We start from the raw sequence: 16,231 nt of genomic DNA on the forward strand, positions 1-16,231 counted from the left end.
CATTAAGATCATAATTCATGTACATCAACATCCTTACTTTGTATCAGTAAGCAGTAATTAGGAGATTATTGAGGGAATTACTTAATGGCATTAATGAGTGCTTTATAATGACTAATAAAGAGGAAGTGTGATACTAATATGCATCCGTAAAAAGTAACTCTGACAGGGGAAGGTGCAGGTGTATCTGTTTCAGAGGTGGTTTGTCTCTCTCGAGCTGAGGCATCCTCAGCCTGAGACATCTAAATGAAGTCTTCTCTGGGAGCAACAGGGTAATGCTCGCACACAAAGACTTGAGGTGTGTGCTTTTGAAAAATATGAACAGCAAAGGTGTTTTGGAGTAGATGCCTGGTGGAGGTGAGTGCTAAAAAAAAGAGAAAAGATGAGGTCAGGCACGCTAGATTGAGACTGTGTGTGAGAGTATATGAAATAAAACCGTCTCACCTTTCTACTACATTCATTTTGCCCGAACTCTTTTAATAAAAGAAGCATCTGGAGTTCATTGTTGGTCATATCAGAAAATCTGCTTTATTTGCAAAGTGTAATAATGAAACCTCGGCTGCAACTTACACGACCAGAAATTCATGCCTCACACTAAAACATCCAGTCAATAATCAGTAACTAAAAGAGTCCTTAAAGTTTGAAGTCTATACTTTTCAGAATTTCCCAGACAGTAATGATCTTTGACTGAACGCTTTGGCATCTTTGGCGTTGAAATACGTGACAGTATAGCATGGCTTTGTTGTTCTTCTGTACAGCTGCATCTCCCTCGTCTATTTTGTATGAGACTCGTCTCATCTGTGAGACTTAAATATCAACACTGAGCGTTTTCAGTCTTCAGCCTCACTGTATTGGATAGACCAATTTAACAGACCTTCACTTCAGTCTGGCTCCATACACAGATAAGAATAACCCAGAGCAGCTAAGAGAACCTTTTCCCTTCCTTGATCGTGTTATCTTAAAGGCATATTCTCTCACTTCGACTGTCATGTTTCTCAGACCATGTTTTATTTCTCTGCTCGGCACAGGGGAGCCTTGTGCCAGTGGAGAAAGGCAAGGGAAATTGCCCCTTCAGTCTCTCTCTTTTTGACTCACTATGGAGCTCTCCTATTCATTTTCTCAGTAGTAAATAATGCTTTTTCATTGCATGCATGCTCAAGCTCAACAGTGTGTTGAAAGCATTTTATGAAAATCAGGAGTTGTTTGAAGTTGAAGCTTATTTCAAACTTAAATCTCTTGGCCTTCTGGTTCAGCCCCTCCCCTTCCCCCGTTCCCTTTGATATTCTGGGGGTGTACACAGAGCTGATTGAATTTGTATTAATTTTTTGTCAGTCTTTTTCTTCTGTGAGACCTAATTTCATGAAATGCATCGGTATTACTGAATTTCTGGTGGTTGATAACCACCCCTGCAATCATTTACCCTTGATGTCTTTTGGTGAAGATTGCTGGATGAGAGAGACGAAGAAAAGGTGGCTGATTGACTTGGATATTTGTTTTGCTTTCAAACCGCTGTTTGAAGTGGTATACACATGAGAGGGAGATGCTTATGAACCCTCCTGAGTCTCTAAAGCTTCCAGTGTAGATTCATTTAGCGTGATATGCTCTTCAAAAAATCCACTTGCCCAACCACGCTCACTTTTGCAGCCTCCCTTTCCCTTATATTCCTCCCACAGACACACATAGCAGCTTCATGTTGGCAGCAGACAGCCAGTCTCACATTTTCCTCATATAAACATGCAAAAAAAAAAAAACAACAAAGTCCCGGATACACAATACTCACACTCAACACACTGTTCAGACTTAAACACGCAAACAAAATTCATCAGTGAAGGCTCTGTCAGGCTCGTCAGAGTTGACAGCCCGTCTGCCATTAGCATAGTTTTGCCTCACAAATCAATACATCTCTGGCCTTTTGAAGCACTTGTTGAAGTCAGCTTCCATTTGAAAGCGTGAGTGAGAAGAGCACAAAACACAGATTGCGAGTGTTAGTTGTTAAGAAAGCTTTCGAGGCTCATGAGTCTGCGGGTATATTTAAATATGGATAAACAGATACAAACAGCGCATGCTGGGAAACAGACAGTCGCACATGCTCTCTTTCTCTCATATTTACACACACACACACACACACTCAGACAAACACGCACACGCACGCATACCCACTGAGTCATAACTTGCTGTGTTTTTAGCCATAGGGAAGTCCTTTATCCACATAACTAGATTAACTCACAGTGAGCTCTGATCAGCTTAATTTGGATTCAGCCTACTTACCCCTCCCTGGTCTAGTGTCAGTCTGTCTGCGTGTTCATCTGTCACTCTGTCTGCTTGAATGGAAGGATGTTTGCCTGTATGTCTGCGTGTCACTTTGTTTAATCATCGCTCTCTGTGTCTAGTCTTTAACAGGGATTACCACCGGCAAGTTACACCTTCACCCATTTTTAGCTTTTCCCTCCCCTCTCACTCATTTCAGTGCACAGTTGTTTTGTTGTCTCATGAATAACATGAAAATCTTTTACCCTTACAATGAAGACATGAATATATTATGGCTTTTGTTTGCTCCAAAACGAAGTACACTTGCTTCAGGTAGATTATGTTTTGTTTTGTTTTGTTTTTTTTATTTCTTTTTTTAGAACTACATGTAATGAACTCATTCTGTCTGCATGTCTTGGCAGGGTGTCAATGCAATATATTGACTGCAGTAGTCTCTCAGTGTCTTTGGATTGCAGAATCTTTAGGATGCCCCCGGGGACTGACTGACAATAAAATAACAGAGAGAATGTGGAAACTGTCAATTTCCTGGATCCAAAAAGTCTCCAAAAAGACATTTCTACAAACAGAAAAGTCTAATGCATTTTTCAAATCACACCCTCCTCTGACAGTCTCACAATACACAGTGTTATCTCTGCATTATATTCTTACAGCAATAATTTAGTTCACTAAGAAGCATGCTTGTTATAGTTTACTCTTCAGTCACCATCGACATAATGGCTCCATTTAACGCAGCTTTCCTGCCTGATCAGACAGTCTTCTCATAGTAGACAGGGCAACAGAAAAACCCTCACCTGAAAGCATCACACAGGAATTTAGTTGAATCAACAAGTTTTTCTCATTAACTTCACGTAAATGTACGGTAGATGTTTTTGTTAAGTTAATTTAACTTGGAATTTCTGTTTTTTATCTTTCAGACCACTTCAGAATTTATAAACTGAAGTTGTTCAGACTTGAAGTTTTTCTTTGAAATGAGTTGAATGAATGTGCTGCAGTGAGTTCACTCAACTCATTAAGTTTCTAGAAAAATGATCCGCATTTTAACAGACTTCCCAGCATGCACTGTTTGAGACTGAAAACTCTCTCGAGGTGCCTCTTTTTTGTAGTTTTGTAGAAAACATACATGATGCTGTGTCTTTAATACATGAAAAATTGCATCATAGTTGTTTCTTTTCACGATAATGAAAGCAGTGCCAGCTATGGTTTAGGATAGTGTTGAATTCTGCACTTATAATTTCACAAGGTCACTGGGAGCAGCCTTACATGTTGCCTTCGTACTAAATTTCATACAATGTACCTCCAGACGAGTCAGAATCTGGCAACGATGCATCTGAGTGAACCACTGAAAGCTCCGGCTGGTGGGTGACATACTGCGAGTTGGCCGGTGCCAGAGTTTGCACAAGTGCAGTTAACTCAATTGTGTTTGCATTTTCAAAACCTAAAGGACAACTTTGAACTAAGTTTTCTACCTAAGTTTAGTAACCTTACATCTTAAAAGCAGCATAGAAACTTGAAGCTGAATCTGCTGTAAGTGATTTACAGCCAGACATCACACTGTTATTCAGTTAATATTTGCACATGTGGGACAACACATGTTCAAATCCATCATGGAAACAGTGGCAACTAATAGTAAATATATAAAACAATTAACCATGATTAACATCTTGACTCTGCATCCACAGCTCCTTTGATTGTCACCTTCAAAGACAGGGAGGACAGGGACAATATGCTTGGATATATTTCCTTAAAGCTTAAGTGCTATAAGATCACTGTCAGGTAGCTCTAGAATCTGAAGTCTTTGTATTTCAGAAAAACATATTTTAGACGTCAGTCCGCAAACAAACTACCAACTACCATTTATTCATTTGTAACAATAGCTCTAGGTATGCTTAGTTTATTATTTATTATGCATATTGTCTTAATTGCATTGCTGAACTAATATGTTTGTGAGGTATATGTTTGGAAATAATATTTTATACCAAACATGGAGGCACAAAACCAGTTGGGTCTGTGAAGGAGTGTGCATCGTAAGCTCATTGCCCATAAGCCAGTTTCCCTGCTGATCAACTAGTCACTAAAGACTTGGTGGATGAAGAATCAGGAGAAACATGGACTTCCAGGGCATGAAGACACTAAGATGAGTGGCCAAGGCTTAAGAGTCCCATTACAGAGCTCAGCTTGTGTTCATTGAACTATGGTTACAATGCGTAACCATCAGCTCCTTAGTCTCTAGCTGGCAAAGAGGGGCCGCAAGCTTTGTGCTTTTCTGAACTCTAGAGAAAAACAGCAAGATGAGGGCAAAAGATGGAGAAAGGGATGGACACAGAAGGGGAGGGGAGCAGGATAAGGAGGCACGGAAAGGAGAATTATATGAAGGGCCAGAGGGAAGGAGGGGACAGATAGTAGGACAGAAAGCATGAGATGCTGAGGAAAAGAAGGGGGATAGAAATAATGAGGGATGGAAGGAAAGTGGGGATAAGCGCGGAATCGAGGAGAAGGAGGGGGCAGCAAAGAGAGCTGAGTGGAGCTGAGGAGGCGCTGGGCCTGGGGGATTGCTTCGCGTTTATCCTCCTCTGCAGCAGGCTTCTGAAGCACTACCTCAGGAAAAGACTTTAAAGCAGGGTGGCTGCTGCTCTGCGCTGATCTGTTAATACCCACAGATACACGAGGCTTCACCATAGTACTCTGGGGGTGGGGTGGAGCGGGACAGTGTGTATATGTCTGCATGGGAGTTTGTGTGTGTGTTTTTTTTTCTGATGTGTTCAAGGATCATATCATATCTCTGCAGACAATATATCCCATCCCCACCGCCAGCTTGCCCCAACTCACCCAGAGACATGAAGTTACCAGAGCGATTAAAAGATTAGATTGGACTATCATGTGGCTGTGTGTCAGCATTGTCACCTAAAGCTGCTACCATGGAAGGTGGAGGGGGGGGGGTGGTGTGTTAAGGCTACCCTGTTTTAGGTTCCTGTATAAATAGACTTCTGCCTCCTGGGAAATGATGTAAAACTGCCTCAGAGCCACATATACAGCAAAAGCTATACACACTGGGAGGTGGAGAGGCTGCATGGGATTTGTGCAGGCTGCTTCACAGAAGAACATGTCCCATGCTCCCGAGGGGGGTGGGGGCTATATGATTAATTCAACGAAAGTATAGGACCTCAGGGTGGGATAAAGACGTAAGATGTGAAAGATCAGTTTCTTTGTGCTTAGCCCTCCTATTTTATATATATTTCATGCTTAAATCACAATATATCACATCCGTATAAGGCCGGACTTTTTAAAAGTGTGTCCACGTAACGCAAGTATGTCAACATGTTCTTTATTAACTGGACAACAGAAGTAGAAAAGCCCCATCCGGAAAGCTGTTGGGTAGAATTTGTATAAGGCGGCGTAAAACTGCACGAGACCATTTCTTAAAAATTAATTTGTGCTAGCCAGCATGTTTTCCTCTGCTGCCCCATATTTGTTTTAACACACAATCCCCTCAGAACATGGAGCAAGTTATTGTTTTCCAAATCTGTTTGAGGAGCGCCTGCAATAAAACCTTTTCTCAGACTAGACAGAGACACACTTTTTCACAACTTTGCACACTAACCCTCAGCGTTGTCCCACTTAGCTCTTCGGTAAATGTACTTTCAGTACTGTTCCAATTGGTATTTATTGGATCTAGCTGATGATGAATTTGACATGAGTGAAGCTGAGGGACTGTCATCGAGCTTTACGCTTGGTTTTGGTTAAGGATAGAATTATGATTATGGTTTAGGGTGACTCATATCGTGGTTATGGTTGAAGTAAGTGTGAACCTCAATGAAATAAATGTGCTGTAAGTCATTAAATTCAATGTCCTCACAAGGCACAAAAAGTAGTGGATGAGTACATGCTGATGGATCCTGAATTGTCCTTAAAAAAAAAATGAGAGGTGATTAAAAAGTACATGACAAACAAGTGAATAACAATAAAACACGCAATAAAAGACAAATATCGCTTCCACTATGAAGATATCACATTGGCTTAATGACTGCTTTGCTTTTTCTTTGAAGTCTGAGACGAAACTATAGCAAATTGCCATTGTGGGAACAGGTAATGATGTCTTAAAATGCTATGAAGTGATGAAAGACTCTTCGGAATCACAGCAATAAGCAGAAGCAATGAGAGAAAGAAAGACGTAGGGAAAGGACAAAAATATATATATATATAAAAAAAAAAAAAACAGTAAAACTATTGCAGTCCCAGAGAGGAATCCGCACTATTTCAGTGTTTGATCAAGATATGCTCAGCGGCTCGGCACCTCCTCAAGGCCCCGTGCAACCGTTCAGCAATAATCTACAGAAGCTTCCTTTTGTTTTCCACTGCGAGCAGGTCGGCTTTTCATCATGCCTAACTGTTACAAGTCCACATCGCAGGCACACACGGCTCACATTTGGTGTATCGAACGTTTGTTTGGTGTCACGCGAGTGTTTTCATTGTGAATGTGAGCCCGGGAGAGCAAGGGAAGACGGGAAAAGGATACTTTTAGCAGATCCAAGTAGCTCAGGTCTGTGTAATTGATTTTTCACATGTTGCCTTAATTCGTATATTGACTTCCTAACAGATGTTAACTGTGCCAGGATCCTACCGTTCAGCACCACACGGTGTTGTCACATTCCATAGACAAACAGCTCCTTTAGGAAAAACATGCTCTGTCATTTATTAGTGTTTTTATGAATGTTTCCACTCGCGCTCACTTGATCAAGTTAAATATGGTCTGCTGGTGCCTCTTAGACTGTCAGTTGTATCTTATCGACCAGGGCCACTTATCCACTTGATAGAAATCACCTGTATTTTCAGATAACATGACAGGCTATTAGAGAGACGTGGTTAACCAGGCGTGTGATATCGCCTACAGTCGTCTTTAATGATGGTGTAAACAGCAGTGCTGGGTCACTGCTCTGTGGTGCTGAGTCTCTGCAGCTTGTGTCTGAGTGTGTTTTCTGAAGATATGATATAAGGTGCTCCTTACAATAGAATATAATCTAATTAAACAACACAAGCTGCAGGTTTAAAAATGTACATCCAACAGTACTGTAGAATCAGCATATCTCTGGAAATTGCCTGTAGATACTACTAGTGCACATCATACTGTGGCAACGGCACGCTGATGATTGCATTGCCATTTAAAGTTATTAAAAGAGATTTAGGCTCTGTTATGTTCCTAACGCATGACATTTCAAAAACCTTACAGCGCTCTTAAACCTTAGCAGAAAATACACTGGAAATGAATGTATCTGAAAATATCAGTTTACCATGTACGGTTATCATCTCCTCCGTACAATTTCTTGAAGTCTCCTCCCTGTTATATGCTCCTCAAAGTGTCACATCTGCAACATAGATGGCACAGACCCAAAGAACGGGCGTTCGTGCCTGCAGAGTTCTGAAAATTATGTTTGTGCGTGCGTTTCAGCCAAACATGTACGGAGTTCAAATGACCTCCATTCCAGCCAGTCAAGAGAGATTGTAAATAATGTTCCAGTGAATTAAGAGGCCTAAATCCTGGAGCTTCATCTTGCTGACAGAGTCCATGGCTTCTAATCTGGACACACAGTTGCACAGCAACCCGGTTTCAAGAGATAACTTTTTTGTAATGCCATCATCAGGACAAAGTTTGTGAGATGAGACTCAAGTTAGACTCTAATTAACATAGTTAATTAGCTGCATGGCAATCTCCAGGGACCCCTGCATGTTAAACGCAAGGTAAGGGAGGAGGAGGTGGTTTGGAGATGTAAAGCAGGTAATTAAATGAAGTTTGTAGGCTATTGAATTATCTCCTGGGCAAATATAGTACCCCCTCCTCTCCCTCCCTGCTCTCCTTCCCTCTTCCACCCCCTCGCTCTCTAGCCTTGCACCTGAGATGAAGATGACAGTTAATGATGTTTTTTTTTTAAACCACTTTAGCTCCTGCCCTGTAGCTCACTCTAGCTCTCTCCAGACAGGCCGAGGTTATTTTTCGCCTCTTCTTTCATCCTTCACTGAGATCACCACGTCCACGCCATTTTTTCCCTCCATGTTCCATTAGCAAATTGCCTCCCCCTCTTTCTCTCCTGGTTTCCACCTCCCCACATGCCCCCTAACCTTCCCATTAGAAATCTGACTGGGGAGTTTATTCATTTAAACTGGGATAAACAATAAAGTTCACTCCAGGGTCTGTTTTATATTTCAGAAGTCGGAGAGGAGCCACAGAGCACGAGAGAGACTAATGTTGGATGGCACAGTAAAGACAACCTGAAGGACCTGGGAGCCATCATTCGTACGAAGTGGCAGCAAGGTCATCTGGCTAAGGGATGGTGAGTCTGTTATTTGCATATGCCGGGGGCTATGAGGTAATAAGGTCTGCTTGACTTCTCCATTTTGATCATTTTAAAAATTGTTAAGACAACCATTAGTAAACTGACCATCAGACTATTTGATTTGCCCTGCTGTTATCTACTTTCATGCATGCATTGGCCTTAATAAGGTAATCCTACACATCTTTTGGAGAGTAAAATGAGAAAAATACAGTCTCTAAATGTTGATACCAGACAGAAAACTTTCATTCTACTATTACATGCAGTCATTGCTTGACAAGCCATAAAATTACAGGTCTGGGTTGAGAAGTTTAGGTCTAATAATTGAAATAATTCCTCTGTAAAGCACAGAAGAGTCAGTATTAACACTGTAGGTAAGTGTGAAGAGCAAATAATCTCAACAAAATCTCTGGCTGAATAAATACATTAATGTGATCCATTATTACTAATCAATCTATTACATTCACAACATATTTATATGCACTACACAACAGCTGCATTACATTTGGGGTAATCAACACTTGATTACCATAATAAAATAAGTCAATTAGTTAAAGCAGAGTCGATTAAATAGAGAGAGAGAAATGGGGAGCAAGGCAGTGTTTCCAATCCATGTGTGATTCACTCAATATTCTGTCCTCATTTGTGTTTCTCTAACGTATGTGTATTCCCAATGCGCTGGATAAACCCACATCCAAAAACTGCTGAGTCAGGCAGCTTAGAGCCCTCACAGACCGCTCCTTGTCTTAATATGTCTAGTCCTGTGTCAGGTCTTTGGTTATCAGGGTTAATATCTAACTGAAGGCTCCAATCTTCGAGATTATGTGTGTTTGATTTTGTTTACAGCATCTGCCATCAGATGTAATTGAATGTACTGCACGGTATAATCTGATACATCCAGAGGTTAGATTTTGCTACCGCTGTCATTTTCTGTGTGTGTGTGTGTGTGTGTGTGTGTGTGTGTGTCCGTCCAGTGTTCCATAGCCCATAGATGCCCTGTAGGGATCCAAAACAGCCTGTAGATGTCCTGCAGGAATTAGCCCCAGCCTTACCATGAATCCTGTTCTCTCTGCCAGTCTTAACTCATTAAGGTGATATCCTGCATTTGATCGAGGCGTTGAAGGATGCTAAACGTCCTGATCAAAGTACTTTATATCCATCGTTGTATTCAACATAAGTGGCTGCGGTGACAAAATTGTTGCTTTCCCAGAGACCTGATTTTCAAACAGAGCCCCTCATAGTTCTGTGTACCTCTTCGCATTTGATACTTGACGTACATGTTTACATTTCAGTCTGATACTGCCATGCAGGCACAGGGGTTCAGTGTCGGGCTCAAGGACACTTTGACAGGGCACAAGACTGCTGCTGGGGACGCATCAGCACTTGAGGTGATTAAATAGTCCATATTGCAAACAGGTGCCTCTAACTGGCTGCTGTACAATTAGACAGTAGCATCAACTATTCATATCTTCTTTAAGTAAATACGTTAAATTTACCCAAACATAGTAAGAAATGATCAATAACGGTCATATCTGTTTGTTAAATGCGACTCTATAGCAGGTGATAGTTAGCTCATCAAGGCTGGAAGAATCAACCTGTCAGCACATCGAAAACTTTCTGTGCAGAAACACAAGTGTAAAAATGAAATTGTGTTGTCTTGTCGTCAAAGAGTAAATGGCAGGCAACCAGTGCAGCAGCTTTTTTTTACACTACGGTTTTTGCATTGATAAAACAAATGTGATCGAATGTGTTAATGAGTGCTGTTTAAAGATACCAGAAAGTTTGTCTTTGTTTATGTATAAATTACCATCTATTTCCTCACTGTTGTGCATGCACATCCTACCAAAACTCTCTGAACCTAACATGAATATCCCCTCAGTGATGTGAAAAGTAACAAGAGGAAAATACATTTCATGTGTCAATACAAGGTTCAGCAACAGCATTTACCATCATAAAAACAACAGCTACAGTAAGCTTCAAAGCCGTATCCAGAGAAATACAAAAAGAGGATGTTACATGTGATTTGTTTTTTTTCCACCCCACAGAGGATCTGTAGTTCAAAGAGGTAGACTAGTGAAAAGTATGTCACTGGTACCAAGCCAGGATAAGGTATTACTAGCTTTAAATCCTTCAGCACTGATCAAAACCAGACTTCCTGCGCACACAGAAACTGGTGCATCCAGCAACACACAGCCCTTCACACACACACACACAAGCACACACGCACAAACACACGCTTTGAAGACAATAGCTCGAACAGTAACGCCAGCGACTGCGACCTTTTCGGTCCTGTTCACAGGCCAGATGACAGTCAGCGGCAGATCATAGCATGAGGCCGGGGACGCTGTTTTGCTGTAGTCCCTTGCTTTTAACATGCTGTCTTACTCTGTATTTATTTTTGTCCATTTTTTAACAGCTGCAGTATTATCAATAATGCATCGACAAAAAAGGGCAAAACATTGTTATTTTGTTGCAGCCATACTGGTCTTACAGATGTGGTTGTCGTACCGTCGCTGCCTTGCTCTTATGTTCACTGATTCAGCCTTTGGACTACTATAAAATTACATTTTACGTCTCTGTTTTAATCAAGCGTGCTGCCATTGAACAATAATTTCATATCCAAATTTAGCCCGAGGAACAGTTTTGCTTTGGGGCATTGAAATGGTGGGAGATGGGAAATGCTTTTTAGAGTATATTGCTCCAGCCCCAGAGGTTTAACAACTAAAGATTTGGATTAACCTCTTCAAATGAAAATATGACTGTTAAGTCTGCAAGTCTGAGTCAGAGGGTTTTAGAGGCTTTTCCAAATCTCAAATTCTCACAGTTTAGTTGAGTAAAATCTGTAATGTGCAAGCTTTAAAAACATGTGCAAATATTTACACTCCGCCTGTGTGTGTCCGTCCATTTCGGTTTCCCTCATCAGTGTGTTTATATATATCCGAGGTGTATCTGTAACTGTGTGTATGAGAGTGTGTTAGGCTTTCTGAGTTCATTTGCTCATGCTTGTGTATTCACATGCCTCCATATGTCTCATAATCCAGGAGACTGGCACACATCACAGCATTGGGAGCTGGGGAATTCAGAGCCGTTCTGCCACATTCATCAGTCTAAAGGAACAGACAGAGAGAACTTATGTGGCTGTGTTTAGCATATTACACAAAATAAAGAAAGATTTTGACTGTGCGCGGGGAACAGCTGCCTCACTGAATGAGGAATCCGCTGTGGAGGAGATTCAAAGGGGCAATTTTACACCAGCTTATGAGCAAAGGAGTGAATAGAGGGATGCACACTGCCTAGAGACCGCCAGATGTTACACAAGGGAATCCATCTACAGCAAGACTGACCAAGGGTGGAATGATTCTAAATTGGCTCTGAAAAATTGGGTCCTCATATAAAAACAGATGAAGGGAATATTTAGGGAACAGGGTGTTTTATGAAAAACGGTTGCCAGTTCAATTTAGTGTCTTTTTCATTACCTCTGCCAAGGAGGTTATGTTATCAGCTCTGTTTGTCTGCCTGTCGTTACTTCGTACGATAATTCAAAAACCAGACAACAGATTTCAATCACATTCGCTGGGAAGTCCAGCCCATGGGCCAAGGAATGATTTGTTTTTGGTGTGGATCCCAATGCAGATTTGAAAGGATTTCTCTACGTTACAGCATTTTTGGACATTTCTTTGCTATTTTTCTATCAAAGGCTGCACTTGCTCAGAAAAAAAAAAAAAAAAAAAAATAGCTTGTCTCCTTTTCACATCGCTTTTTAGATACATGTTCAAATGTAGTGCATATCAACATCCTTAAGATATTCTTATTTTTACAATAACAACACCAAAAGAGGATTGTGGAGACTTGGCAGAGGTACAGTTTGTGATCTCTGTGTGCTCTAGTTTTGCAGCATAATTGCAGAGCACTGTTGAAGGCTTTAAACAACGGTCACATTGTCATCACATACAGTTTGCCATGTTGTGTTTCTTGAGGTCGGAAGCATAGGGTGGTTAAAGATGGACAGACATTTCACAAATACCACATAAAGCACAAGAAAATGGAGAATTCAAAGGTCACACAAGGAGATGGCGGGCTGGCCTAAGCAGCCTGAAGCATGTACTGGTAAATACCTTATGTCATATGTCCTTTATAAAAGCTACCTGGCTATTCCATATGCTGTCAGTGTATCCCGAGGGAAGAAAGTCATAGTGAGGCTGAAATTAAAAAAAATAAAAATAAAAAATACCCACAAAAGCGAAACTGTAGAGGTAACATGGTTACCACCAAAGGTATTAGTGATCAAAGTTTTTTCTACAGTGGTCCAAAACAAAAAAGCAGAATCCACACTGTGATTTAAAGATGCTGTTTCAGATTGGTAATCCTATAAACACAATGAAAACACAACCCAGTGTGAGACTGCTGTTTGCTCAAATCCTGTTATCCATCTCCAGAGATGCTGTGATTCCATGGCAGATGGGAAAGGTGAGAGGCAACAGCGTAGTGCACACTGATCATTACACTGGGCAAACTGTGTGTTCGTGTGTATCATCGAGACTGAAGCAACCGCTGATCTAATCATTCAGTGTGTTAGCTATGGCAGCTGGCTGGCAGTCAGGCGTGCTCCATGTTAAATCCAGCTCCTGTTGCGTTTATTGATCTTTTATCTTTTATGAAATAAGAGACAGGTCTTTTGTTTTTGCATCTGTAAACACCGATGGTGGTTGTAGGCCGTGGAGCTGATGCAGACAGTGATTGTGACTGATGGCAGGACGGCGTATATGTGGTTAGTGCATACAGATGTGAAGGAGCTGCTTGCTCGGCTGCTTCCTGCACTACTGCCGCCTTTCTTCTTAAACCTTAAACACTAGAGAATTGGAAGTCTTTTTGGGACAAATGCTGGATGGATCCAGACTGTTTTTCCTTCAGCAAAGGCTAAAATGGTATAAATGCCATCTTCTTTGTTTTACAGTGCATGTTGTTTCCTCTATATTACTGTATTGCAATTGCATGCGTCTACGAGATAAACAGCCCAAGTAGGGTGATTCATACATGCAGACTAATAAGTTCCCATAAGTCCTTTCTCTCTGTTTCAAAAGCTTCCCTCACATTCTGCATGCTTTCAGTCCTTCTTTGACTTCCTTCTCTCGCAGTTGAAAATAAAAGAAAACCCACAGACATGAAACCGAAATGGAAATTCTGCCAGGCGCTGCCACCTCCTCAGATGCAGTCGTGAACTAAGCAAGGGGATCTTTGGAGGAAGCAAAGGGACTTTTAATGAACAGGCCCTTTATTGATCTGTGGACAAAACAGTCGTTAATTATGTGCGGGGTGGGCATTTAATTGAGGGAGTGAAACAAGGTCCCTGCTTGCTAAGGGAATGCATGGTCAAGAATGAGGAGCGTTTGATTGAGTCCTGTGCCATCGGGGTAAAGGATGAGCCACAACGGTCACTCAGCCAATACCTCTGGATCTTCCTCTCTCCCTCCTGCACTCGTGCCTTTGTTCTTTTCTGCCGCTCTCTCTTTCTTTCCCTTTCAGTCAGGGACACTTGCTGTGTTATTCCACTCTCCCTTTGTTTCCAGAATTGGAGGAAATGCCCTCCATCTCCTCGTTTTCCTCAACTCTGTCAACATCTGTCATCTGTTCAGCTCAGTCTGCCTCGCGAGTGTTTGGCTTTCTGACTTGTTTAAGTGGCAACAGTGAGGAAGTGTCTAAAGCAACAGAGACTCTGGAAGAGGAGCATTTTGACTCAGTGTGCTGTGTGTGTATGTGTTTATGTATTATGGCACCATATTTCCATGGTTTGTGCAATCTACTGTATCTGTTTGATTTGTAATTGTCAGCCATCATCAGGCAGCCAACTGCCTTATGGCTCTGCTCAGTGAGTCTTACCGTATGCCAGCACAAGTCTCCATCCCTGCGGACTGTCTGTTTTATTGTCTCTGAGAACCTTGGGAAACTAGAGTGGAATCTGTATCCAGATATGTTACCCGAATAAAAACGGTGCGATCTTGCCTTTGTGTTCACACTGGTGTTTTTAATGTGACGCTGAGAGCGGATCTCTGCATGTGAGTCGTTTGAGGTGGCCGTGAATCAGCCCCGGACTCCCTCAACAAAATCAGCGCTTTATGAAACATTGTCTCTAATTATTTGTTCACTCTTGTAAGTTCAGTTATTCCTGTCTTTGTTTAAAAAAATACTGCGTCCGTTTATCCTGGTGTGTCACAGTGCCAGTGCATGACCAGATGAGCTATATGCCTTATTAACGGCAGATCAGAAGCGCACACTGTCACACACACAGTTAGTTCTTACCACATATCATTCATTTCCCACCTATATTGCTTTCATATTTCACACAGTTCTGTTGAATAACGCAGACAGACACATAATCCGTGATCACAGGTGTTGTATCTTTCAGCCTCCTCGGTCGCTCACTCTCTAAATTTGAACAACAAGCTGTATTTTATGTTAGCTAACAACACATGTCTGTATGTTGTGTAGCCTATGAATGTCAGCACATTGTATGGATTAGGTTCACACCTGCCTAAGATCTGTGGTCAAGCAGATCCAATCACAATGCCTTAACATTAATGCATTTTTCCTTAACATGTCCGGATACAGATCGCAGTTTAATACCAGGATGTGATGGTCATTAAAAAGGCTCCACTCATTTATGACCGGGTATAAGAGAAATATGACAACACAACACAGCATATGCGTGGAATTATCAAATGATATCCCTTTAAATGAAGACAAACACTTAAAAAAAAAGAAAATTACAGTGAAGCGGAAGAAAAATGAACACATGTCGAAAAATCGTGGAAGTGGAGAAAAATCTAATTAGAGTTAAAAAGATGAAATAGTGCAGCTGCTAAAATATACAAATAGAATACAGCGGCTGACATCTGTGGTAGCCAGATAAGTAGCAGTGTAATGGTGAAATGTGTAGATGGATAGATAGATAATCATTGCGATGTATACACCGTAAACAACAACATAACCTCTGTCACTTACACAGCACACTGCTGGAGATGAATGGCGGCGTTTTACTGAAGAACTACACAAGGTGTAATCCCTACAGGGGATGAGTTGTGTTGCTCGAGCATGAGTGTATAAGCTCAGCATGAGTTAGATTCTCATTAAAAGAGGCTTATTTATCTCTACACCTCCTAAAGAATCAAGGCTGGCGTCTTCAAGTCTTTGGGCTGGCAGCAATTACCATACCTATCAAGTAGCTTTTATAACGCCTGTTCTGTGTCATAAGAAAGATGTGCCAAGCTATTACTCAAGCTGCCGGCACTTTTCACAAGGTGTAAGTGCTGAATGCGCTCTCAAAATGGATTTATGTAAAGGGATCAGTTTCCGTGCATAGGGAAAAAAAAAACACATCCATTTTAGAAGTTAAAAATATAGCTTTGCCATCTTTGCCTGTCTGGAGAAAAGGGAATAGTAGCTTGTAGTTGTAAGTTGTTGAAACCTCTTGTGTTGGGGTTCTTTAACTGCAGCTATGCTCTGCACTAGGTTTAGAAAGTGTTATAATAAACATCAAGTAAGTGTTTGCCGTCAGTGATACCCGCAATCACTTGCATACAAGACAGATTTGTGTAAAAAAAAATTATAATTTTGTTGCTCATTAATTAACCATTAATCAATCATCC

General features: G+C 41.2%; 1 protein-coding gene across 1 annotated transcript in view; it reads left to right on the plus strand.

Annotated features, from left to right (window-relative positions):
• The window catches only part of cdh22 (cadherin 22), a 154,792-nt gene that overhangs the window by 35,142 nt on the left and 103,419 nt on the right, over positions 1-16,231 (plus strand). The window contains exon 2 of the mRNA XM_076740980.1: positions 8,465-8,588. The gene's annotated coding sequence lies outside the window, so the exon portion shown is untranslated. The remainder of the gene's footprint in view (positions 1-8,464; positions 8,589-16,231) is intronic.

Source organism: Chaetodon auriga, chromosome 2, assembly GCF_051107435.1.
Source record: "Chaetodon auriga isolate fChaAug3 chromosome 2, fChaAug3.hap1, whole genome shotgun sequence".
In the NCBI taxonomy this organism is placed as follows: domain Eukaryota; kingdom Metazoa; phylum Chordata; class Actinopteri; order Chaetodontiformes; family Chaetodontidae; genus Chaetodon; species Chaetodon auriga.